Source organism: Pan troglodytes, chromosome 3, assembly GCF_028858775.2.
Source record: "Pan troglodytes isolate AG18354 chromosome 3, NHGRI_mPanTro3-v2.0_pri, whole genome shotgun sequence".
Classification (NCBI taxonomy): Eukaryota; Metazoa; Chordata; class Mammalia; order Primates; family Hominidae; genus Pan; species Pan troglodytes.
The window spans coordinates 189185419-189213073 of record NC_072401.2 but is presented as its reverse complement, the minus strand read 5'-3'; the positions used below and the strand labels follow the sequence as shown (position 1 = coordinate 189213073).

General features: G+C 37.2%; 1 long non-coding RNA gene across 1 annotated transcript; it reads left to right on the top strand.

Annotated features, from left to right (window-relative positions):
* The first annotated feature begins 31 nt into the window (after window positions 1-31).
* Window positions 32-27412, top strand: LOC129143803 (uncharacterized). The gene is made up of 5 exons (XR_010156784.1): window positions 32-108; window positions 2385-2558; window positions 4349-4531; window positions 25411-26937; window positions 27085-27412. It is a non-coding gene; the product is annotated as an uncharacterized LOC129143803 (long non-coding RNA).
* Window positions 27413-27655: the final 243 nt, after the last annotated feature.

Below are 27655 nucleotides of genomic sequence, written 5' to 3'. Positions count from 1 at the left end.
TCTGGGAGATAAGAATGTTAATGAGGTCAGAGAGCAGTTCAACAATGGCACAATAAGTCATGCAGATTTTACACCGAAGCAAAGATGAAAAGGAGTGTAAGAAAGGAAGTAAGATTTTAACCTCTGGGTTTGAAAGGACTTCGCCGTCACTCACACTGGGGTTACCCATTTTAGTGTAAATAGCAGGACCAATAGCACTTGATTCTGCAGCTTCTGTTAGTACTGGTATTAAATTATCGCATTTTAAACGTCAGCAATTGCATATAAATGCATGCTCTGGGTCTCGTTGGTACAAATGGTCTCAGAAAGTTTATGACATGCTATGGGGAGGAAAAGAGAAGACTTATGTTGGCTTATAGTATCCATAGGTCTAAAGCAGAATGACTTTGTCAGCACAGAAATGCTTCTTCATTGTCATCAAGACTCTTGTGGCTTTTATAGCTGTTGCGTTTATGGATTGTAAGAACAGAAAGTCATCATATTCAGAATTTACCAAGTAATCAGTGAGACCAAGCAAACATTTTACATTATCATTTTAAAAGGCAATCTGGGGGGCTCATTGTAAGATATGTCTATTTTAAAATTATCTGGAGAATTTTGGCCAGTAATTATATTTTATGCTTCAAATATATAGTTCTCTTTTACCTATTTACCAATACAAATTTGGGATCAGATTATGAGTTCCTTGATAAGGAAGCATTTTATAATGATTAAATGTTATCTGGAGGAGAATTTCTACCATTTTGGAGTCGGTGTTAGAGGAAGCCAGTGGTGCACAGTCAGAGGGCAGGGCCTGGCCCCGTGTCCTCCTGCACACAGGAAAGTGTTTGACTCAGGACCCTCTGACAATTTAGACTTTCTCTCTTCAAGATTAAACAGTGGTTGAATTCATAACACCCAAGGACTCCTTTGATCTTACATATGATCAGAAAGGTAAATTAAGTGGAAAAACAAATAACAGTGAAGTGGAATGCTTGAAAAAATATATAGCAAATATTATGTAGCTATAAAAAGAAATAAAGTACTGATACATGTTACAACATGGTGAACCTCAAATACATTATGTTAAGCGAAATAGGCCAGCTACAAAACACTACATATTGTATAATTCCATTCACGTGAATTCGTCCAGAACAAGCAAGTCTATAGAGACAGAAAGTAAATGAGGGGCTTCCCAGGGCTGGGGGAATTTCTCAAGGGGTAATGGCTAAGGGACCCGGGAGGGGTCCTTTTGGGGGTAGTGAAAAGATTCTAAAATTGATCATGGCAATAGATGCATAACTCTGTGTATACAGTAAAAGCCATTGAACTGTGTTCTTAAATGGGTGAATTGTGTGTTCTGTGAATTACATCTCAATAAAGCTGTTAAAAAATCACGTGGATTTAAGTGCCAAGGATAGATACTGGAAGAATGGAAATGGTCCCTTTTTACTGTGATGCCAGCCTCTGGTTTAAAGTGACTGGATTGTCTTTATTAATGAAGATGACCATTAGCATAGGAAATGCAAAATAAGTAGATTCATCTCAGTTACTTTCTTACTGCCTCCTACCAACTTTTTGCAGCACCTTTACCTGCTATGAGTGTTACTGTTCTCACTAGATCTCATCAGACAATGAAGTCTCTATTGCAGGTCTCTTACATTCTATGCTTCTGCTTCAGCCATACCCACCCATCCAGCTATCAGCTGGACTCTATGTCCACAATGAGTATCAGTAATAAAAGCTAATCTGGAGAGAAGGTGACTCACAGCTAAGCAATAGTAAGAAATGTATTTGCATAACATATGCATCATCTAATTTCATTCTTACAGTTCTGTGACATGATTAGAGAAGGTATTATTATCCCCAGTTCACAGAATAAGGAATCAAGGACCAGGAAAGTTAAGTGTTTTCTCTAATGTCTAATTGCTATTACTTGCAAATCCTAGATCAGAATGTAGTACTATCTGGTATCAAAAACCATGCTCTTTCTTTCACATTATGCTGACTCTTTTACCAAAATGATAACCCTTTTGAAATGCTCTGTTCTTTTAAAATAGAGTTGTTATGTAAAACCTCCTAGCGAAAGAAATAGTCCAGAAAGCTTGAAGAGAAACTGAAACTTGAAAAATCTACCTAACAAAGGTGATAAAGGATTTTCAGTTTTGCAAAAAACGCAATACAGAGTGTCTTTGGAAAGAAAGTTCTCATATGGATTTAAAATATGATTCAATTTACGGAAGTCAGAGGCGATTGCTATGTTAAAATATGAAATAGCCTAAATTTAAGTCCTAGTTCTTAACCACCTGAGTAAATTGTGAAGCCCGCAGGAGCTTCAATTTTCTCAATAATAAAACATGAGTTTAGTTATATTTCATTCATTCATTCAACAAATATATGCCCAGTTGTTCTTCCAGATGGCATGAATCCCACAGTGAAGAAATCAGAATACGTTGCTTTTGTGAGGGGCAGCTGCTGATTTTCTCTGAGCTCTGTTTCCAGCCTTCACATGCTCTGCTGTTCATCACAGGGTAAATTCTGACTATAGGAGGTACTGACAGAAGATTAGGGAAGAACAGGTATGGAAAAACCAAAGTATTTCTCCCAGTCACCCACCTTCAGTGAACCCTGCTTCTCTCAGGAAACCCGCCGTGATTGTCCATGTGGAAACCTTACCTCTTTCCACCGTGTCTGTAGCCGCAGGAGCAGTAACAGCTTCCCAAGCATGGCTCATGTCTGGTTAACTCATGATCCCCTTTCTAATAAAAATATACCTGTAGATCAAAAATCTTGACAAACCCTAAGCATGAGAAACACTAAGAAAAACATATCAAGGCACATTATAATAAGATTGTTGAAAATACATTAAGAGAAACTCTTAAATGCAGTCAGAGATAAAGAGAAACAAAAATGAGAAATCCTGCTAACTTTTTATCACAAATAATGAAAGCAAGATTGTGCCAAAAAGCAACAAGAGCAAAAGTCCCTCCCAACCTAGAATTCTGTATCCAGCAAAAATATCTTTCCAAATTGAAACCATTTACTCTTACGTCATTATTATGCATTGCATGCCTATGTCAAAATATCTCATGTACCCCATAAATATTTATACCTACTATGTATCCATAAAATTAAAAAGTAAATAAAAACATCTACTTGTGTGTTATTCAAAATTTTGATTCTTTTATATTTCAAGCATAAAATTGGAGCATACACAATTTTTAATTCTAGTTGGGGAAGAAAAACCAGAAGAAACATATTGGTGACTATTGGAGCAACTTCAATACTCTTTAGCTATTTACCCCTATTTTCTCAAAGAGTCCTGGACATTTGACCATTTCATCTCTTCATGGAGGTGCTTTTAGTACATTGTAACCTTGGCATTCCCATAGTTCTTGTGTGGTACTAGGTTGTCAACACTAGATGTATTAGCTTTTTGAAGGCCTTTGATGTTTTCCTGGCTGTGTAGGTACAATATTTTGGTGCTTTTTCGTTGGATAGCTTTCATTTTACTCAAGTAGAGATCTAATTAATTTCAAGTTCGGCATTTAATGTCCGGTGCAAACTACAACTTTGGTTCCATCTGGCACACTGTGACAGCTTGGAGAGTTTCTGTGTTTTTGGAAAGAACTTAAGATCAGAAAAGCAAAATGGATAGTCTCAAAGACTTAACAGAGACACAAGTAAAAATTTTAAAATCACAAATTGGTCAACATTCAAAAAGAAAAACAAATTTTTGTTAGAGTTCTTATTTAATTTTTCTGTTGTTGTAAAGTTGAAGACTACTCGTACATATAAATACATTGAGATTTGTTTGTGAAACACAATAGTATTTCCGTCAATCTTGGCATATTTCATCCTGGAATTTTACTATTATAACACCTTAAAAAATAAAGGCTGCAGTTTTAGATAAAACACCTCACAATTTTGCCAATATTTGACACTATGTATCATGTTTTCAAGGAATTTGTGAATAGGAAAAGATTAACCTCGATAACACAAAGATTTTCAATATGAATGGTCATGCTAGGTCAATTGGTGTATCAGACAACATTGGTTTATAGCAGAGTGAGCACCTGTCACAAATCCCCATGCTAAGTGCTGTGAGGAGCACTGTTGGGCACTAAAGGCTCAAATTTCCCTGTGTATATTAGAGTTTGTATCCTAGTATATTTAAGAAAGAATATTCTAGGTAAAAAAAATGAGTACTGTGGGGAGAGAAGAGGCAAAGAGAGATTAAGTGCAAAGTGATTTAAAACTAATTCTGCTTTCTTTTAACTTTTGGATTTGGGGCTTAAATCATTAGACCAAAAGAACACGGATCAAGTCGTTGTAACAAATTTAATTTGCTTCTTTGATGTCTCCTCAGAGGGCTAAATGTTTATTGACTTCTTGAAAAATGCTATGTGTCTTGCCAGACTTAGCTTACAAGTTTGGTTAAAGAGAGACTGACATGAGCATAAAGGAAGGGACATTGAAAGAGGCAGAGATGAAGGAAGAAATTGTAACTTACTCCTTTTATCCCACCCATCAAAGGAAAGACAAGTTGACAGTAAGTTTTCTTAAAAAAAATTAACTGCTGTATAGTCATTTACATTCTTGATAATTTTCAGATAGTTTTAGTTGATACTTTAAATATTAAATAAAAATTGTTTGCTTATTTACCTGTATGAATATGTGCTGAAGATACTGAGTGAAGAAATTTGTTGGATTCCAAGTATTTTTCCTTAAAGGAAATATTTCAATGAGCAGAATAAATGTAAGTAAATATATCATTGCAAAATTATTTATATTATTTCAGAGAATATGGAAATTGAGCCTACTGTGTTTTTATTAGTGTGAAGCAGAGCATTAAAAATTTTCCTCTTCAGCCATTTGGTTCGTCAGTTTATTCAGTGACATGTGTACTATATCTTGAGACTGATTATGACTCATATATTTACTTCTTTTCTGTAGACCTCCCCTGTGGACAGTATTTACTCTTTGGAGACAAAAGTTTAGCATTCAGTCTATACATACTAAAAACATGATTTCTACAGAGGTCCTGGAAATAGAAAAGGCCACAATTTTGAGATTAGTTACCTTTATTATTACCTGTTGCCTCCCCCCACCCCAAATGCACAGGCACATGCACACCAAACTCAATGACTTCAAACTATAATCACTCAGTATTTCTTACAAGTTCCCAGGGTGGATGGATCTAGGCAGGACAGGATCAGAAGTTGCAGTCTTAATTGGACCAACTCACGCATGTCACCAGCCGAGTGTAAGCCGTCTGGGTTGGGTTGGGGTCCTTGGGTGTGGCTCTGTCCCACATGTCTTTTATCTTCCTCCTGAGACCCCCAAAAATGGCTGAGGCCGAGACACAGAAGGGCAAGCAGAGGTACTGTGAACCTTGTGAAGCCCATACTGTCATCTCACCTCATCCTATTGGCTAAAGCAAGTCTGATTACTGGACCCAGAGTAACCTACTGTGGAAAGAATAGCAGACACACGTGGCAAGACAAGGACACAGACAAGGATGACTAAATGGAGTGATTGATGCGGTCTATGGAATGTGTGCTGCAAATGGAAGCATCTCTAAGGCACATTTGAGAAAGTATCAGCCATGAATAGTCCTCTAAGATTAAAAAATCTACTTCCCAAACCTTTGTAACTAGATCCCAGCACTCAAGACCTTCGCTGGTCATGTCTTTGTTTTTTGTCTCTTTCTTTTCGTGCCAACTTTGGAAACAGAAATGTCCTATAAGTGGACTAGTCACAATATTGTATATGCCTACAGCATAGAGTTATGGGGGATCCTATTTGAACACTGCATTTTGTCACTGTATCATGAATCTATGCATCTTATGTCCCAGTCGCAATACTACCATCATTTTGATGCTACTCTGTTAACTCACTTTACCAATTCTGCTGCAAATAGGAAGATTGAAACAGACCCAGCTGGGCGTGGTGGCTCACGTCTGTAATCCCCGCACTTTGGGAGGCTGAGGTGCGTGGATCACCTGATGTCAGGTGTTCGTGACCAGTCTGGCCAACATGGTGAAACCCCGTCTCTACTAAAAACACAATAATTAGCCAGGCGTGGTGGAGGACGCCTGTAGTCCCAGCTACTTGGGAGACTGAGGCTGGAGAATCGTTTGAACCCGGGAGGCGGAGGTTGCAGTGAGCCGAGATTACGCCATTGCACTCTAGTCTGGGCAACAGAGCGAGACTCTGTCAACAAACAAACAAACAAAACCACAGCAACAACAACAAAACCCCAAAAAACAGACCTAACAGTCCCGTAGACAGTTGTTTTTGGATAAACGTAGAAATCGACCATTCTGGTCTTAAAGCTTGAAACTATCTGGTTCTATAAGTAGTCATTTGTTTTCTATACATTTCCAACAATTCATTGTTTGTTCTATTGATCTAAAGTTCCTAATATACCTTTGTGAAGCCTCCAAAAATTGATAGAGGACATCAGCCATTTAAAATTTCATTGGTTTTCCTTACCTCTGATGATCTAGAGAGCTATGAGAGCTTTAAGGTTCCTGGCAAAAAAACTGCATAAAAGATTTTTTATAACTTCTGAACAGAAATAGTACATTATTTATTATTTGAAAAAGTAGGTGAGAGTAAAAATGTTTAAATGGTATTTATTTCCAAGGTAATTCAATACAGTCAATAATTTGAGTTGGTTTCAGATCTTTTCTTTTAATGAGGAAAACCTGTTACACACGCAAATTTAATGTTCAGGAAATATTGGCCTTTTCCTTAAGGAAATTATAGTGATTGGGATTTTCCTCAAACTATTGTAGTTGTGTTTATCATTATTACCATTAAGTGACATTCATTTGGATGAAGCAATAATAGTATTTAAAACATGTGAGACTTTGTAGTGATTTCTGATCCTAAGCTGTTTATCACTGGTGGGCCTTCATGTGTGTGCCCGGAAACAAGATATGCACCAGTGTTGCCCTGCTTTGAAAATGCTGGTGGTCGGCACTGCATCGAGAAACCAATCTTGGAAAAGTGTGATGATGCTCTTTTAAAATAGCTGAAAATAAATTGCTGTGTGCTTTTCCTTACTTTATCCCTGTTTTATTGTATAGTATTTAAGTGAAAGGAGATGATTAATTCTTATATTGAATTTCCAAAACTGATATTTGCATTTACCATTTTTTAAATGACATTTTTTCCAAAACTGATATTTGCATTTACCATTTTTTTTTAAAATGACAACAAGAAACATTAGGTGTCTTACTTTGAAAAGTTTGGCATAGAATCTGTCACATTTTGATGCTTTTGGTCACAGTTCTGTCACTAGAATCCTAGTAATTATGCAATGAGTAACCTAACTACTTTAACACAGTGGTTTGAAGCGCTGCAGGCAGTAACCCGCAAATGCCAAATCACAGTGTTTTAATTTGTAACATGTTAGAGGGAATGATAGGACTTTCTGTAGTATAAACATCCTATTAACTAACGCTTGTGCTGTTAAGTAACAGGGCTTTGACTCTTGGGTTGAAGAAGGCACCAATCCCTGCTAAATTTTGAGCATTGACAGCAGTCAAAGGTTTCTCTTCAGACTCTGGAGAAGGTGACGATCACAAGGAACTGTTTCGTGAGACACAGGCCAGAAATTAAAACTACTTAATCCCTCTAGGCCCAGGGTTTATTGTGGAAGAGGTAGGCATGTGAGATTGTCAGGGCTGATTTTTGAGGCATAGGATTAGTTCAGAGTTTTTCTATACATTAAGCAACATTAATATCAAAAGCTCATTGATACAAGAATAGTGTCTGGACCCATGTCTTGGAATAACAGTTTTCTTGAAGCATTGATCTGCTGTTTAATAGAAAATTGGAAAAAGGTTACAAAAAGTTTATAGAAATTGGCCAGGCACAGTGGCTCATGCCTGTAGTCCCACCACTTTGGGAGGCCGAGGCTGGTGGATCACGAGGTTAGGAGTTCAAGACTAGCCTGGCCAAGATGGTGAAACCCCGTCTCTACCAAAAATATAAAAATTAGCCGGGCATGGTGGCGGGTGCTTGTAGTCCCAGCTACTCGGGAGGCTGAGGCAGAGAATTGCTTGATCCCGGGAGGTGGAGGTTGCAGTGAGCTGAGATGGTGCCATTGCACTCCAGCCTGGGTGACAGAGTGAGACTCTGTCTCAAAAAAAAAAAAAAAAAAAAGTTTATAGAAATCTGTACCTTATAGTCAAAGTGGTTAAATTAGGTAGATTTGTTTATAATATTTTATTAAAATTAGCTTTAACATTAATACCATTGCCATTCAAAGGAAAATTTTGGTTTTTTAAAATAAAATATGTAATATTGAGAGATAAAAGATTTTGTTTACTTTTTGAGTAAATTGCAGAGAGAAAAGGGAGTGGGGAGAGACAGATTCAGTTGGCCTCATGCTGTCTTTATTAGGTCTTTGTTTGGGAAACAGAGTCTCTATCGAAATGTAAATGTTTTTGATTTATCACTTTGGCTAAATGAAGGATTATTTTATAGTGACTTGTGATCCTATTTTGTGATATTAAGTGTCTTAGAACTTTGATATTTGGTAAACTTTCTAGGAGTAAAATTTCAAGTTCTGAATTCAGTCTTTTTGTCCTCAAACTAAATTTTCTAGATATTAGGTTCCCTGACATGCAAGAGAGACATAATAGGCTTATTCATTGTGTTAGAATTATGCAGGAAGCATTGTCAAATCTGAGGTGGTGTTTATCTTCCTTTGGGTTATATATATATAAATGTGGTGATAATATGTGTTCCAGGATTGTATGAGATTCTTAAAATTCTGGTATTTTTAAATATATGTTGTCAGTAATAATTATAATTATTAAGTTGTTGTATGCCACAGAAATAACCAAATTTTCTTGTCAACTGTGTCTCTAACTATGGCTGTCTCAAGACTTTTTGTTATCCACAATTGTTGTTTTGCTTTGATCCTTCTCCAAAAGTGACTTACAATCAGCCACAGTCCAAACATTGCTTCTTTGGAAGAGTTCATAAAAAGGACTCTTGAATGGAAGTTTCTGGTAACTTTGGAGATTGTGCCATTGGATTAGAGAGAAAACTTCTAGGCCCCTAATTGAAAGGCTGATGTATAAAGATTGCCACTAACCCAATATGAAGCAGAACAGGAGCTGATTGCATAGACTGAACTAATAAGGACTGAGATAATCTTTTATGATTTTTATGTTTGAAATATTGCTGTTTGTTTTTGTTTTGTTTTTCAGAGTCTGAATAATTTTTTCCTTTTGAGATATTTACAGGCTTTAAGCATGCTTTAAGTGTACTGAATAGAGTATACTTTTATAAACAGAATTTGAGGCCTATTTCTCTCTCTGCTCAATTTCTCCATAATTTGAAAACTACTTATGAATATTCTTAACTCATGGCAATGTGTTTGTTTGCATAATAACAACATGTTTTCTTTTATAATGGACCCCCCCCCCAGTTGGAGGAACTGGTTATTTCCCAGGGCTTTGACTGAAATGACCTTGTCAGAGGCTCCAGCAAAGCAAGTCTAGGAATGCCTATGTAGACAATGATCTTGTTGCATTCTGTGTGAGTAATCAGGCTAGTATATGGGACTGAAGCTTATTTTGCAGGTAGATTGGTCCTGCTGTGATTTTGAAACCATCCCTAAGAGTCCCATAGACAGTTGCTTCTGGATAAACATAGAAATGGGCCCTTCTGCTGTTAAGGCTTGAACCTTACATTGGTTTTATCTGAATTCCTTCCTCAAGAAATGACCTTCAGTCCTCTTACAAAAAGCATCAAAGAACTGAACCCAGATCACCACACCAGATGCCAGACCCCTCATTCACCAGGATCGCTTCCTTGCCCCTCCCGAGTTCCTGTTTTCTTACACATTGTTACATTCTTTCCTGCTATATAAACCCCTGCTGCAGCACCAAATTAAAGCCTTCTTCCTTGGCAACACTGTTGTCTCAGCGATTGGCTTTCTGTCTGGGGAGCAGCAGGACCCAGACCAAATTACTGGTGTTTCAGTAACAATTTGTCTCTGGTGGATGTGGGGGTGCTGGAGAGAGAAATACTGTGTTTCAGAACAAAACTCTAATATGAGATTAACCTTTGATTCCTGAGTGGCCATGTGGTCACCCATGGTATGGAGCTGCCCATGACACCCCTCCTCAGCAGGAAGCAGCCAGGAAGATCAACAACCAGGTTCCCCATGATTGAGGAATTGATAAATAGAAAGGGAGGCCTGAAACTGATCCAGGAGTCCCATAGACAATCATGTTTGGATAAACATAGAAATTGATCGTTCCGGTTTTTTTTTTTTTATTTGATGGAGTCTCACTCTATTGCCCAGGCTGGAGTGCAATGGCGCAATCTCAGCTCACTGCGACCTCCGCCTCCCGGGTTTAAGCGATTCTCCTGCATCAGCCTCCTGAGTACAGGTGTGCACCACCACGCCTGGCTACTTTTTGTATTTTTAGTAGAGACGGGGTTTCACCATGTTGGCCAGGCTGGTCTTGAACTCCTACCTTCTGATCCACCTGCCTCGGACTCCCAAAGTGCTGGGATTACAGGCATGAGCCACCACGCCCAGCCGTGGGCCACTGTGACCAGCCAATCTTTCTGGTCTTAAAGCTTGAAACTTACATTTGTTTTATCTGAGTTCCTTCCTTGGGAAATGACCCTTCAGACCTCTCAAAAAAAGTATCAAAGAACTGAAACTCACTAGATCATCACATCCAGACAATGAGATGCCAGATCCCTCATTCATCATGATTGCTTCCTTTCCCCTCCCTAGTTCCTGTTTTCTTACACATTGTTACAATCCTTTCCTGCTATATAAACTCCTAGTTTGAGTAGGTCCCAGAGATAGATTTGAGACTGAGCTGCCATCTCTTGGCCTGCAGCACCTGATTAGAGCTTCTTCCTTGGCGATACTCATCACCCTAGTCGTTGGCCTTGTGTGTTGGGAGCAGCGGGGACCTAGACCAAACCCCTGGTGTTTCAGTAACAATATGACAAAAATCTCATCTAAAGAACAGTCTTCTTTATGGCCTTTAAGGCCCTTCCTTCACCTTCCGATTCTTCTTGGAAGCCTTGTTAAAGAAAAGCAGTAAAGATTTGGGGATTAGAAGGTAAAAGAGAAATTTTTTTCTTAATAGGATTCATGGAATGGAGGAAGGACAAAAATACCACAAAGGAAGGGAGGTTTCCAGAAGAAGTTGCCTTTTCATTTGTGTTTCATTTCCTTTCCCAGATTTAGCTTGTGCCACATACAATTTAAAGGTACTCCTTTGCCAATGTAATGTTTAGACCTGTTACTTTGCATCCTCTCTGAATAAATAGCAGTTGTTAGAAAAAGACTTAACTCAAAAGCTGTAGGGCAGACCCTAGTTCTATGTTATTCACAAATGCTCTGCACTAATTGTGCTAATAGAAAGTTGTAAGAATCCTATTAAATACTATATTTTTACCCTATATTTTTATGTATTTATTCATAAAATGGAAACTAAAGCTGTGCATACAACAGCAAAAACAATATTTTGGTGCTGATTATTGCTTCCTAGACTTTAAAAATTTTCTACTGTAATAATTTTCAATAGATTAAAATATCATCATCTATGACAGCCACACAGTTTTATATTTAATTTGTTTTTAAGCAACCAGAAATTAGTATTAAAGTTTGGGGTTTTTTTTTCAATTATAAAAATAAGGAAATAACATGATCAATCTAGTTAGCGATATTTCTTGACAGTTTTTTTTTTCCTTTTTAAATCATGTATCTTAAAATTACTGACTTTGGAACAGTAGGGGAACGTGAATTAGAAAGTTTTATAAAAATTTCAAAAAATGTTAGCATTAAAGTCATAGTTTTATGTTTGTAATTCATTCAAAAAGTAGTGTTTTCTGCTTATACCCACAGAAATCATCTCTGAATAATAAATAATCTTTACAGTTTTCAAAGAACTTTCAGCTGCATTTCACTGAGGTTCAAAGAGGTGACTTGTTCAAAGTTACCTAAAAAATAGGATGTGGAGCCCACATTTGCATCTGATTTTAGACCTCATGTTCTAAAAAAATGGTGTACAAACTCCATAACCTTGCAAAACCTCTCCATTCTTGTGATTTCCTCTCAAATTTTTATAAACTGAGGTTATGCCGCATACACAGCAAGATTTTCCTCAGATGTTATAGATGACATGTTCTGTCTTCACAACTAAATTGACACTTCATTACAGGTCAAGATCTCATGTGCAGGCTGTTACTTTAGTATCTCTCTTCTGTACCCCAAAGCCCTTAACGTCTTCAAGCTTATCATCGGCTCAATAACATTTGGTGACTGAATATAAAGAAATGAATCATCATTCATGTAACTTACCGCATTTCAAAGTTCAAGCTAATTTGAAGTTTCTTTGATTTAGTACAGAGGACTTAACATGTGTGGGTACATGTTTCTAAATCATCAAGGATCTTGTAACAATAAATGGTACTGAGTTTTCAGAATATGTGAGAGTTTGATCTAAGGAGGGTTTTCAGAATTTTGTTGAATCGTTATCTCCCCTGAGGCTTAAGTTAATGCTTTCTGTTCCCATTCACTAAAGTTCCTAAATCTGCTTCTTAAAAAATAAATTTATGTTTTTCTGCTCTGAATGTTGAAAGGCTTCCAATAGGTCCTGAAAGCACAGTATTTCATATCCTGGAGTTTCAATGAACTTTTTTTTTCTTAATAGCTCCGTGAAACTGGAGAATAATTACTTTTTCAGTTAATGTTAAACTGATGGCATTTTTAAACGAGAAGCTGGCAGCAAATATTATGTCAAGCTATAGTGCATTAAAGAGTGGTTTGGCCACTTTGCAACTCACCTCTGAAATATCAGACTTCCTTTGTCGAGCCAAGTACAGCATTAAGAAATCACACCGTAGAGGTGGAGGGGATGCTGGGATTTTTTGCTCCAGGCATAGAGTCTGTTTCTCTGCACACTACTAAGTGAGCCTGACTTTCCAATCCTTTTTACAACCCGGCAGTTCTTTTGCAAATATCCGAAGTTCCATTTACTCACAGGCTAACAAATATGTAGATATAAATAGGTTAACATTAATAAGTCATTTAAATGCTTTACTGTTTCTCTGGTTTGTTTAAAAATTGGGGCAAATTCAGGATCTTTCCCCATACCTTTTGCAATGCCTTAAGTAGACAGGAAGGTAGTATTTTCCAGCAGTAACTCAGGCATCAGTGCGTGCTATACTGATAACTGAAATAAACTGTAGCAGAACCAACCCTTTCACTTAAACTTAACAGATACTTCAATCAATCGGGACACTTCGAAAAATATACTTTCTTGAGAGCAAAGCTCTGTATTCCATGCTTTGAAAGATATTAAGTAAAGATGAAACAATTGAGGTTACGACAACTACATAAATAACTATATTTAATATATAGTAGAAAGTATTAAATTTCATAATAGATGTACAGATAAAAGGCTCTGTATGTGGAAAAGAAAAAGATGGCTTCCTCTTCGAAGGGGTTAGGAGATGGTGAGGGAGGGATGAGGACAGAGTCAGAAGGCCTGGTTCAGAATTTGTTTTCACATGGCTAGAGCAGAGGGTTTCTCCCAGAGACAGACATACAGGAGACAAACTGTGCAAAGAGAGAGAGAGAGATCAATTCAAAGCCATAAATCTATAGTTAGTGATCAAGCTTGGGGTCACAGAGTTGGGAGATCAGAGCTGGGAAGATTAAAATGAGACCTGAAAGGATTAGAATTAGAATAATTTGGGAACAAGTAAAGACAGGTACACAACCTCAAACACTAAAAACAGTTCTTGGGACACTGGATTTGAGGTACTTGGTTTGGGCCGTCTTCTTAATGGGGCAGGAGGATCATGCGGAGATGTTATGTGAGGAATGAAAGGTTATGCCCCATTCTGCTCGTACTGATGGCTGTGTGTGTGTGTGTGTGTGTGTGTATCTGTGTGAAGGACTGTGTCATTTGTGCTACAGTTTATGTTTGGAATAAAGTTTTATGTGATCCAGAAAACGGTTCACAAATGAATATATCATTCCGAATCTAAAAATCACGTTAAGTCCTATATTACCTATACTGTTAAGGTTCAGGCTATCAACAGGAAAACACAATTTCTTAATCTCATCTTTAACTGGACAAATGCGATTTTAGTGGACATAGATTCTCTAAATATATGAAAGATACAAAGGAGGCAACTGGATAATTGGTGTACTTAGAACTTGGTTCTGTTATCTTCCTTGTAAGAACTTTATTGAGGTCTGTTTTGCATATCATAAGAGTTCAGCCATTGCAGGTATACAATTCAATGACTGTTTTGTAACTCTGTGGCATGATAGGAATATCACCATAAATCGATCTCGGAGCATTTTTTCATGCCCCATCTAAAATCCGTACTGCCTATTTACAGTTAATTCTTTTTCACACTTTAATCCCCAGGCAACTACTAATCTAGTATTGATCATTAAAAATGGAATGCACAGTCTGTGGTCTTTTGTGACTGGCTTCTTTCACTTAGTGCAATGTTTTTGAGGTTCATCCATGATGTAGCATGTGCCAGCAGTTCATTCCTTTTTATTATCCAATGCTATTTCATCATATGAATAGACCATATTTTTATCCATTCGCCAACTGAGGGGTGGTCAGGTTGTTTTCAGGTCCTGGCTTTTATGAATAATGCTGTTATAAACATCGATGTGCAAGTCTTTATGTAGATAGATGTTTCTTTTCTCTTGGATAGATACTTAGGAGTGGAATTGCTTGGTGATATGGTAGGTTTATGTACAACATTTTGTGGAAATGCCAAATTATTTTCCAAAGGGGCTGAAATGGTTTTATTATCTTGATGATGATGAAGACAATATCTGCTACTACTATTTCTATGTGATGTGGGCCAAGATTAAGTTAAAAATTACATATATAAATATATATGTATATAATTTTCCATTCAATTCTCACAAGAATTCCTTGTAGTAATCACCAATATTATTATTCCCATATATACATCTTGGGTACTTTCACTATGTTTCTGATTTCAGTTGCTCCCCAGATTGGTAGTCTGCTATTTAACAAATATACCTAATACATTTAGGGAAAAGATACCATGTGATCTAAAATAAAACAGGGAAGTATCAATATTTGTTGGTATTAGGAAGCTGGGCAATTTTTGAACAATTCTAAAGTCATGGATGGATGAACTGAATTAGATGAGTGAAGAGGCACATGTCTGCCTTGGGTGGCCAATTTATTCAAGAAATGTACTGCATTTTAGAAGATGGGGAATCAGCCTGACACCCTGGAAGTATCTATGGTTGCTACTGTTCTAGGCTGATTGTAACTCAATCTTGGCACACATCAGCTCAGTAGAATGACTAGATGAATTCTTTGAGGTCAGAGACTGGTCCTGTTTATTGTTGTATCACTGGTGACTAGATCAAAATAAGGACACAATGTATATTTGGTTGATTATATATGGCATCAAATGAATATGCATTTTCCAGGCATGGTCTCAGTGGTGCCAGAGTTACATCATGGTGAGTCCAAATCAAACAGAAAGTAGCAACAACCCCGAGTATCCAGACTACAGGACTGATGCTTTACAACTGTTACAACTCTAAATTCATTCCAGCAAGGTGGCGTCACCTTTGTGCTTTAAATTAGCCATTATGAATTTTTGTCCCAAGGCTAAACTAAATCTCTGCAGGTACTTGTATTGCATGCAGTCACATATTTCTTCTCGTAGAAAAACCTAAGTTAAAGATAACTCAGCAATGTGGAGCTTAGAGTGCCACATGCCTCTGTTGAGAGGGAAAGAGGAGGACATCCTACCTGAGTGTACTGTATTCAATGAAACAAAGTAGCATCAGATAAAGTCATTTTTTTTTCATGCCAGTTAAGGTTTAGGCTTAGATCCTCATATCTTCTCCTATATTAATCTTTTTAATATTAAGGAGCTTTAACTTAATAAATACTTAATAATGTTCTCTCTTTTTCTAATTGACTTTGAAAAAAGGCAAATAAACAATGGCAAATAATTAGGGCCAAAATTTATTATGACATTGATTTACTTCATGATTAAAGCTATAAGAAATGTTGGAAAGACAGCTCATATATATCTCTATATATGGACTATATGTAGGTTATATATATATATGTATACATATATACACACACACATATATGAGAGAGAGAGAGAGAATGTAAAAAAATGCAACCAGGGAAAAATGCTGGGAAAATTATACCAAAATGCTAAGAGAAGTTTTTAGGGTCTTGCAATTGGGAGCATCTCTCTTTTTTTTTTTCTTTTTCTTCAACTTTTATTTTAAGTTCAGGGGTACATGTGTAGGATGGGCAGGTTTGTTACATGGGTAAACATGTGTCATGATGGTTTGCTGCACAGATCATCCCATCTCCTAGATATTAAGCCCAGCATCCATTAGCTATTCTTCCTGATGCTCTCCCTCTCCCTGCACCCCTCCACAGGCCCCAGTGTGTGTCCTTCCCCCATGTGTCCATGTGTTCTCATCATTCACCTCCCACTTATGAATGATTGCATGTGGTGTTTGGTTTTCTGTTCCTGCATTAGTTTGCTGAGGATACTGCTTCCAACTCCATCCATGTCCCTGCAAAGGACATAATCTCATTCCTTTGTATGGCTGCATAGTATTCCATGGTGTATGTGTGCCATATTTTCTTTATCTTGTCTATCACTGATGGACCTTTAGGTTGATTCCATGTCTTTGCTATTGTGAATAGTGCTGCAGTGAACATACATGTGCATGTATCTTTATAATAGAATGATTTATATCCCTTTGAGTATATATCCAGTAGTAGGATTGCTGAGTCAAATGGTATTTCCACCTCCAGGTCTTTGAGGAATCGCCACACTGTCTTCCACAATGGTTGAAATATTTGCACTCCCATTTACAGTGTAAAAGCATCCCTTTTTCTCCACAACCTTGCCAGAATCTGTTGTTTTTTGACTTTTTAATAATAATGCCACTCATTCTGACGGGCGTGAGATGTTATCTCATTGTGGTTTTTCCTTGATGATCAGTGATGTTGAGCTTTTTTTCATGTTTGTTGGCCACATGTATGTCTTCTATTGAGAAGTGACTGTTCATGTCCTTTGCCCACTTTTAAATGGGGATATTTATTTTTTTCTTGTAAATTTGTTTAAGTTCCTTGTAGACTCTTGATATTAGACCTTTGTCAGATGGACAGATTGCAAAAAATTTTCTCCCATTCTGTAGGTTGTCTCTTCACTCTGATGACAGTTTCTTTTGCTGTGCAGAAGCTTTTTAGTTTAATTAGATCCCGTTTGTCAATTTTTGCTTTTGTTGCAATTGCTTTTGGTATTTTCTTCATGAAATCTTTCCCCATACCTCTATGTCCTGAATGGTATTGCCTAGATTTTATTCTAGGGTTTTTATTGTTTTGGGTTTTACATTTAAGTCTTTAATTCATCTTGAGTTAATTTTTGTGTATGTTGTAAAGAAGGGTTCCAGTTTCAATTTTCTGCATATGGCTAGCCAGCTCTCCCAGCACCATTTATTATATAGGGAGCCCTTTCCCCGTTGCTTTTTTTTTGTCAGGTTTGTCGAAGATCAGATGGTTGTAGGTGTGCAGTCTTATTTCTGAGTTCTCTTTTCTGTTCCATCGGTCTGTGTGTCTAAGAAAATCTTCTTTTTTCTGTTTTCCAGTTTATGTATGTGGTTACATCAAATAAAACAATAAATAATGATGAAATTAATTATTAACTCCTAGGCTAAAAAGAGATCTTTGGAGTGTAGCAGTGCGATCGTAGCTCACTGAAACCCTGGCCTCCAGCAATCCTTCTATCTTGGCCTTACAAAGTGCTTGAATTACAGGTGTGAGTCACTGTGCCTGGCCCTAGGTTTTTTGTTTGTTTGTTTGTTTGTTGTTGTTGTTGTAAGTAGCTTTCATTGATTGTTAAGCATGTGCCATATAGGATGTGTCCATACATCGTATCATTTAATTCTATTACTATTTCCATGGCACAGATATTACTATTTCTTTCATTTTAAGGAGTAGGAAATTGTGGCTTATATAATTAATTGTGCTAAGTCAGGTTAAGTAAGGAGTCAAGTATATCATTGAGTAAAACTCCAGTTCTGATTGATTCTTAATCAAGGCATAACCTCTTAGCTCTTGTTGAGGCCTCAAAATAGGAACCTCAAATAGGAACTAAGGACTGAGTAATAAACTTGAGACCTCATAAATTTAGTGTCTTGGGGAAAAATGTATTCTTTGTAGATTTTGGTTCTCATAAACAGAATTTTCATATGTCTAACTGAGTTTTTCACTTGTAATCGGAATATTTAGCAACATGAAGTCAGCTTCGTGGGATCGGAAGTCAGAGAAGGCAAAAGTTTTTAGCATGTTTCCTCATGACTAATTTTAATTGTCTACCCCGCCCAATTCTAAATTGCTATCACATTCTTGCCTGACCTCAGAGATCACTCAGATTTCTTGGGGACAAAATTTGCTGGCCATATTTAGTATTCCTCGGCAATTGTCCATCTTCCAAGTAGGAGAGTTTAGGGAAATGTGCACCCTCTGTACACAAGGGAACACGAGGACCCTTTCCTGCTCAGTGAATCATAAGGCAAAGTGCTCCCGTAGCCCTAATTCAAGGGCGATGACAGCCAGATCATATGGAACCTTTCCAGTGGAGGCTTCGCAGAGTGGGTGGGTGGCATTTTCTTTCTCTTTCCTTGGGACCACCTGACTCACCGTGTCTGATTGGCCACCCTCTAAGAACAACTCTTAATGACAGCAACAGCCTTTGTCTGACAGCAAACAGGTTTCTCTGAGCCAATGTGTTTGGCCTGGAGATGAGCCCAAAACAGCTTTACACTAGAACAGTTGAATTCGTCTTTAAAAAAAATTTGTTTGTACTGACTGTTTGGAATTTGAATGGCAGGGGTAGCTTGCTGGTGGCTGTCAAGTATGATAGTGTTAATCTGAGTTAGATGGTTAAACAGGGAGCATAATTCAGGGAAAAAACTTCTTTTCATGTGAAATATTAGCACTTTCCATCTTGGTGAGGGTTTCCTGCTCATTCCTTTTGAATTGATCTGAGATGTTTGCTTTGGTTTTAAAACGAAAACAAAAATAAAGAGAAGAAGCCCATATAATGTCTTCAACTCTTTTTTACATAGTAGACTAGCTAAGAGTGCTGGTGGAATTAAATAAAGAACAGTGCAACTTCCATGCTGCTTAAAACCATTTATAACACAGCCCAAAGGCACCAGGATATGTTCAGCATTGTCTAATTTAGAAAAATGAAGAGCCGACTTGGGAGGAATAATGACCATCAGATCACAGTGTAGAATTGTGGTGAGTAAAAGCACAGCCTGTCTTTCTTTCACGGGCCACACACAGTCTTCTCTTTGAATTGTCAGAATTTCACCAAGTAAAAGGCACTCACGGCCTCAATCTCCAAATTCATGTTCCCTGTTTCAACTGCCCCAAACATATGCAATTTGTAACAATTTACCCAATAATAAATAAATGATCTTATTGTGATGAAACAAATGGCCTTTAATCATGGAATTTTCATTGTATCTTTAATGAACATTGATTACCATCGTGATTATAATGATTGTGATCTGTTACAATAAATTTTCAAGTAAACAGTGCTACACCTGCAAGCAGCCAGGGAAGATTTGAAAAATCAGTCCAGCAACAAAAGTTATCTTTCTAACCCTCCACGTTCTCCACTGCTATTTGTTTTGAAAGGGATTTGAAATGAACATTAAACATGTCACAAAACTTGCTTTTTGTGCTCAATAATTTATTTCTTGTTAGAACCATCTTTCAGGCTAATTAAGATGAATTGTTTGTAATTAACAGAAACCTGGCATTCATAGATTGGCTTGAAGTCTGAATTTTAAATGACTAAAAGAATAGGAACCTTGAAATTAGAAAATGATTACTTATTCTGTAATTTGCTGCCCAAGCGAGTACCTGTTCATGATGTAGATTTCCACAAATATTTAGCTTCTATTGTCTCAAGCAATACTAATATTGAAAAGCAAATCTTAAGGTTAAAAAAATAAGTCTTTAGAAAAGATCACAGATTCAAGTTGAGTACATCTTGAACAATTAGAACATTTCTCTGAAACTGGTTAGTTGACTTCTTCCAGATATATGTTTCTTTCCTTTTCCATTCTTTCAGATTTTCTTCATTTCTTCAATTTCTAGACTAACGACATTTTAGATGGGAAAGAATGTCAACTGATTCAACTTGGTGATCTGGGTTAAATAACATATTTTTCTCTACTATAAAGACATAGGGTTGAGCTAGATGATCTTTTAAGGCCCCTTACAGCCCCTAAATCGCAAAATTCCAACTACTTTTTCTTCATCCTTTTGTGTTCTCTTTGTACTCTGAGTAATTCTTTGGGCCAGGTTTGCTGTCTATGAAGATCCAACCCAGTGGTTCAGAGACCATTAACTTTCAGATTGCTTGGCCACGTCCCAGGTCCTCGGGATTAATAGGTCCAGGGCAGCCTTAGGAATCAGCATGTTGAGAACCCACTTGTGTTGATTCTGGGGTAGATATTCTGTGGACCCATGCCTATGGACCAAACAGTTTACTTCCTTGCTTCCTTGTTTACAAGTTTTACATAATAACACACCATCAACAGCTGGCCTTGTGTTGAACATCATCTATTATAAGCAAATAAAATTTAGCAAATACCATGAAAGGCAATTTTTAAAGAATTCTATTTAATGAAGATGTCTATTTTTCTTATAGTATTTTATAAAGGAGCATAAAAGAGCGAAGATACTGAAACAATGAATAAAGCTTCAGTTCTAACTACCAGAAAAAGTCATTTATCAGTCTCTGTCTGGAGAAAAGTATGGCTCAAGATCAAAGATTCCATGTGGCCTGGCCAGGTTTAAGTGGAAAAAGCTGATGAATTTATAGTTATACCTAATGAATGCATAGTTAGTTTAAGCCATCAGAAATGAGAGGGAACACTGTTTACATCTTATCATATGATGTTCTAAAGGGTTTCAGGTATCTGGAGTTGAGCTTCTTGGGTTAACTTGAGTGGGCAGAATTCTGGCTGGTAGGGAGAGCTGAGTGATCTCATTGACAGGAGTCCAGGGCACACAACGGCCTTCTGTGCCTTGTCCATGCAGACTATCCCTTGTCCATGTGGCCACCTTGTGTGCTGGTCCATCCGTCACTGTTTTATATAGGAAATCCAGTACCATCCACTTTCCTCATCTTGCAGACTTTTACTGATGATGGTCTAAGGAAGGGTGATGTGCTGCATACTCCTCTGACTTCTTTATCCATATCTCCACTATATTTTCTCTCACAATTTTAATTATTTATTTATTTTTAATTTTATTTATTTTGAGATGGAGTCTTGCTTTATCGCCCAGGCTGGAGTACAATGGTGTGATCTCAGCTCACTGCAACCTCTGCCTCCCAGGTTCAAGTGATTGTCCCATCTCAGCCTCCCGAGCAGCGGGGATTACAGGTGCCTGCCACCACGCCTGGCTAATTTTTGTATTTTTGTAGAGAGGGAGTTTCACCATGTTGACCAAGCTGGTCTTGAACTCCTGACCTCAGGTGAACTGCTCACTTCAGCCTCCCAAAGTGTTGGGATTAAAAGCCTGAGCCACTGTGCCCAGCCACTCTCACCCTTTAAAAATCTTTAAAGTAGAAATTGCTCCCTTGTTTCAGAAAGGACAGTCTTAGACACATGACTTCTTCTAATCATGATGTTTTCTAGGTAATTATGGTGCTGCCTGAAAAAAAATTCTGCTGAATCTCTCTCCTCCACCGCCTACCCATGGGGCCCCTGACATGTGAATATAGTTTGGAATGCTACTTTATTAATTGTTTTAATTCTAATATTTCTCAAACCCTTTAATGGGCCATTAAATATTGTGTATCTCCATGCATGGAGAGAGGGAGAAGTGTAACGAGTTATATTAAACAGATGGAACTTTGTTTCATAGAGCCTTTAACGACATCTTGCATAATACCAGGATCTCATGGAGCACAGTTTTAGAGAATTTCTCTCGAGAAAGAGAAAGAGAAATTTTCCCTTATGTGCTTTGAGGGAATATAAAATTGGGAAGAAATAGGAGGCACAGCATGAACTGGGAGGCTGCACCAGTTTCAGGTAAAGGAATGGTGTGTGACCAGAAAGTAAAAGGGGACATTTTTGCACAAGTACTTTGAAATGTACAATTTTCTCATCAGGATCCTTTTACTTAGTGATCCCTTACCTCTTTGAATATGAGAGTCCCTCTTTCCAACAAAATTTTGAGTTTCCCCTTATGATAAAGTAATTATACTTTTTCTGTGTTTTTACTGAGATACTATATCATGATGAAAAGCTACTGTGGTCAAACAGCAATGAAATATCACTGCACACTTATTAAGATGGCCGAAGTCTACACTATGAACTCCAGATGCTGCTGAGGAGCAACAGGAACTCGCATTCATTGCTGGTGGGAAGGCAACATGCTACGCCCACTTTGGAAGACAGTTTGGCAGTTTCTTTAAAAATTAAACATCCTCTTATCATAGGATTCAGCAGTTGCACTCTTTGTTAGTTACCCAAATGCGTTAAAACTTACATCCACACAAAAACCAAAACGTGATGCTTACAGCAGCTTTATTCATAATTGCCCAAACTTGGAAGCAAGCAAGATGCCCCTCAGCAGGTGACTATATAAAAAAACTGTGCCACGTTGGACAATGGACTCATATTCCTCAACAAAGGGAACTGAACTATCAAGGAAGACAAACATGGAGGATCCTGAAATAAATATTATTTAGTGAAAGAAGCCACTCTGAAAAGGCTACATACTGTGTGATTGCAACTATATGATCTTCTGAAAAAGGCAGAAAAAGATCAGTGAGTGCCATGAATTGGGGTAGAAGGGAGGGATGAGGAGACAGAACACAGTAGATGTTTAGGGCAATGAAAATTGCTGGATGGTACTAAAATGGTGAGTATGTATCTTTATACATTTGTCAAAACCTGTAGAATATACAACACCAAGAGCGAACCTTAATGTATACCACAGACACTTTGGGGAATACTGGTGTGTCCAAGTAGGTTCGTGGATTCTAACATGTGCTGCTCTGGTTCAGGACGTTGGTAGTGGGGGAAGCTGTGCATGTGTGGAGGGAGAGGGTATATATGCACTCTCTTCACTTACTCTAAAACTGCTCTAAAAATAAAGTATATTTCATTTTAAATCTTTAAAAATGCACTTACCCTATGACTCGGCAGTCACATTCTTGGGCATTTACCCCAGAGAAAGAAAATCTTCTGTACACACACACACACACACACACACACACACACACACACACATGCTACTATGACCTTAACAATCCATCCGAGTTAATTTGTAGTCTATTAATCAGAATAGCAGCTTGTGATTAGTTTGCAAATAGTACTTGGTGCGATTGTAGGTTGGGGGAACCCTTAAGCGGTGGTGTTAGGGACCAGCAGAATGGGACCATTGCCTTACAGCTAAATGGCCTCTACTTTCAAGCTTTGGAGAGTCTACCAGCAAAGTCTCTGTCTTGCATAGATGAGTTTCATGCTATATAAACATTTTGAGTTGCTATACACATCTGCTACTTGCATATTGATATTTTCAGCCAAACCCGTTAATGTGGGAGAATGATCATTGAAACTCAGCATAAACATCAGCCCCAAGCACGTATCGAACACCTACCATGGACACCCTTTTTTCAAAACTGAGGCTGTGAAGTCTGGGCCGAGACTTCTCCTTATGCCCTAAGTTATACGTATGTGATACACAACCGTAAAACACTACATCTAGGAAGTTCATTTTCATGACCCAATACATTTTTTGAAATGTTTTATTGAGACGTTTGCTGGTGTGGGATTTATATTTTGTATTCATATTCAGACATATCTGCTTAATCATCTGGTAAGCAGTTAATATATGCAGCATGCATGTATCACTTCAGTTATCATACTTATAATAAAAATACCTCTTTTGAAGCAACTGCGATGTGCCAGGAGGTTGTGTCGGTGGTTTACATACATTCATAACAATCTCGCAGTAACCCTGAAAGACAGCTATTGTACCATTTTACAGAGGTTAAGAAACATGTTAACGATGGAGCTCCTAAGTAGCAGAACTAAATTGTGCTTTAAACCCAAGCATATCCAATATTTAAATGATGGTGGTGGTGATGATGTTAAGATTAATTTTCATAGTTTTAGATAAGGACTTTTTTTTCACAAATGTTTGCTTACCATTATACCTAGTGGTTAAGAGCCCAGGCTCTAGACCAAACTATCAGAGTTAAAATCTTATTTACAGAATTTCTGTGCTGTGTAATCTTGGGCAAGATATTGACTTCTTTGTGTTTTTATTTCCCCATTTTAAAGTGGGGATAATAATATACTTACAGAAATGCTGTAAGAATCCAATGATGTAAAAATGTTTAGAAGAGTCCCTCACATATAGTGAGCACTTCATCTATATTAACTATTATTATTATTGTTAAAGATTTTTAAAACTTTAGGTGGCATTCCTGCAACATTTTTATTTTAGAATGTTTATGAGTTTTCTGTGTCATTGGCCACTGCTTGAAATTCTGATTACTCAGTATTTTCCATTCAGTGTGAAACTCCCTGGAACTGGCAGGTTCCTGCCCTTAACTGGTGTGATTGGGTTCATCCCTGAACACCTCTAATCAGCACCTTCAGATTGCTGTCCAGCCGCCATCTCCCTGATTGCAGGAATGGCACACATTTAGAAGATGCTTGAAATGAAGGCCGTGGAGCCAAAAATTTATATTTTTGAAAATTTTATGGAGTATGAGCTACATAGCATCCTTTTATTGCAAAAATATGAAATTATTCTTATCTGCTTATTTATAATATGGATACCTGGGATAACTTAGTGTTAGTGTTGATAAGAACTCAAGGTATTTTGAAGCAGATTTAGAAGTGTATTTGTGAGTCCTAATATTCTATAAGAAAAATGCTTTCAAACCTCATGGTTGCTCTATGTTAGGCTATGTACAGTAGCTTGGAATTGCATTAGTTGTAGAAACATCAACTTTGTTGATATGAGATACTTTTCTCCCAAGAGGAAGACTGAAAACAGCATATGAGCCAGTTAATCAGAATGAGCTGTTGTTTGTGGCATACCCTGATATTCATTCACTAGTGTTGATATGATTACATTCAGCATGTCACATGCCAAATATAGGTACTCATTTGTGGCAGAGTCTAGTACACAAACCCTTTCCTTCATTGATCTTTTAAGATCAAAATGTGCATTTCTAAAACTATGTTTTCAAACCCTGACTGTGTATTCTGGGTTTGTGTTTTTCTTTGATCTTAAAAGCACCTTTTTGTTTTTCTAACAGTGACATGAGAACATACAACAATGGTTGAGCTCCAACTCTGTATTCAAGAAGGATCAATTTTACACAGTTTAGGTTTAATGCGACTGAAGTGAAGAAAAGTATATGAAGTGTATTTTCTTTTTTGTCAGGCCATTAGTTGCAATATGTATGAGAGAAATTAGGATCTTGGAAGTTACACATCAGAATACTGTTTTATAATTACCTTATACTTTATTTTAAAGAATAGAAACATACAAGTAATTTGGAGAAAATCGTGCGCTGTATAGATTCCAGATACTCAGGTAAACGGTTGCCATAAACAGGCCTTAGCGTTTTCATCTCCTTTGTATGGCACAAAATAAATATGCCATAAGATATGTGTTTAATGGGGAAAACGATATGAAAGAAAATAATTCTTAAACAGAAGAACACTCCACAAAACGTATCCAGTGAGGACCATCAGGAGACGCAGACAAAAAAAACGCTTCCCTCTCTGCTCCGAGACCCCCTGAGACAAGGCTTACATGAGAAAAGGAATGTGCATCTCATTAAAAATTGTAGTCTCAAAAATGTCGTAAATCTTTCATTTCCTACTCAAGAATGTAGTCCTCCTGCAGCCTGACAGAGACAGAGAAAGGAAGCAAGGCTTTTTTTTTTCATCTTTTTCTTAAGTTAATTAAGAGTCTGCTGTAGCTCTAAAGTGTTTTCATTCTTACAAAGAAAGAAAATGATGGCAAGTGTGTTTTAAGATGTAATAGATGCTTCTTCAAAGCAATGAACATAATGCACTTGGGAATAGTATCGCCACAAAATGAAAAATTTAACTCTTGCATTTTAAACTAACATAGATGAGCATGGCTGGAAAATGAGAATTTACATAAATATTCTCTTAGTACCTACAGCATTTGTGGAAACTTTTGAATACAGTAATTGAGTAATTTCGATAGAGTGTATTTCTATTCCATCGAACTCTAAGTTGGCTAAATATGAAATACAGAAGAGTGACAAAAATGGAATGCTGGTTTGACTTACGCCTTAGTAGATGGAACTCATCAGTAATAAATGCATCTTATAACAGCAAAATACTGCAAGACAAGTGGTATAAAATATTGGGTAATAAATTCAGGAAATTATAGTTTGTCTCTCGGAAGATAGTTGATGGCTCAGTCTGGTAACTAATGCTCATTCTAAGGTTGTCCTCCAAATGAACGAATTCACAAAGGAAATAGACTAAAGGGTCCTGAAAAAAAGCAATCAGTTGCTTTATCCACCTTTCCTCAATTCCTCTAGGGTATCTGCAGTCTTGCCAATTAGGCCTGCAAAGGAAACAAACACACGTGTGTTCCAATCGGAGGAGTCAGAAGTCACTAATGATGCAGAAAAGCACATTCCAAGTTTTGGCAATGCCATATATGTTAGAAATTATACTACAATGCAGTTAGAAAATATATTTTTTAAAAGTCCAAAATGATGAAGGAACTATTTGGGATCAGGCTGCAAAGCTCTTTATTATCTTTTTGCCACTATATAAATATGGAAATTGAAAATGTAAGTGTTCAGAAACTTTTGTAGTAATTTAGCAGGATAATTTTGTTTATTAATTCTAATAATTAAATGTTGGGGGCTATATTTTGTATGTCTGTTTTTTTTTAAATTTCATTTTTATAGTAACTCAGTTTTTATTTTGTTTAACAGAGTATTGATTCTGCACCAAACTGAGAAGAAACCTGGCGATTCACAACAGATAGCTGAGAAATCCTAAGTCTGGATTCCAGCTAAATGGGAGCAGACTAAATAGAGCGGCAGTCGGCGAACTACATGTAGCCCATGAACAAAATCTGGTCCAGCACGTGTGTTTTTTTTTTTATGGCCCACAAATGAGTCTGTCTTTACAGATGAGTGTTAAAACTGGTTTGACAAGAGAGAACACTCACTTTGAACCCCAACTAAGCAAAATATTATCACCTTTCCCCTCAAAAAAGGTTTTTGTTCTTCTCATTAGTAAATTTGTATTATGACAAAATCATAGTCAATTTTTATCATATTCTAAATTTTGACAATACAAATTGTGGGATTTTTTCCCCTGGTTATATATGTACATACATAATGCCCTGAATTGTTCTTTATGACCACGAAGCCCTAAATATTTACTGTCTGGCCCTTTACAGAAAGAAACTGTCAACTGCTAGAATAGAAAAATATTTTCCACTCTTAACAGTTCTTACAAGTGCAAAAATATGTATATTTCCCAAGCTCACACAATGTT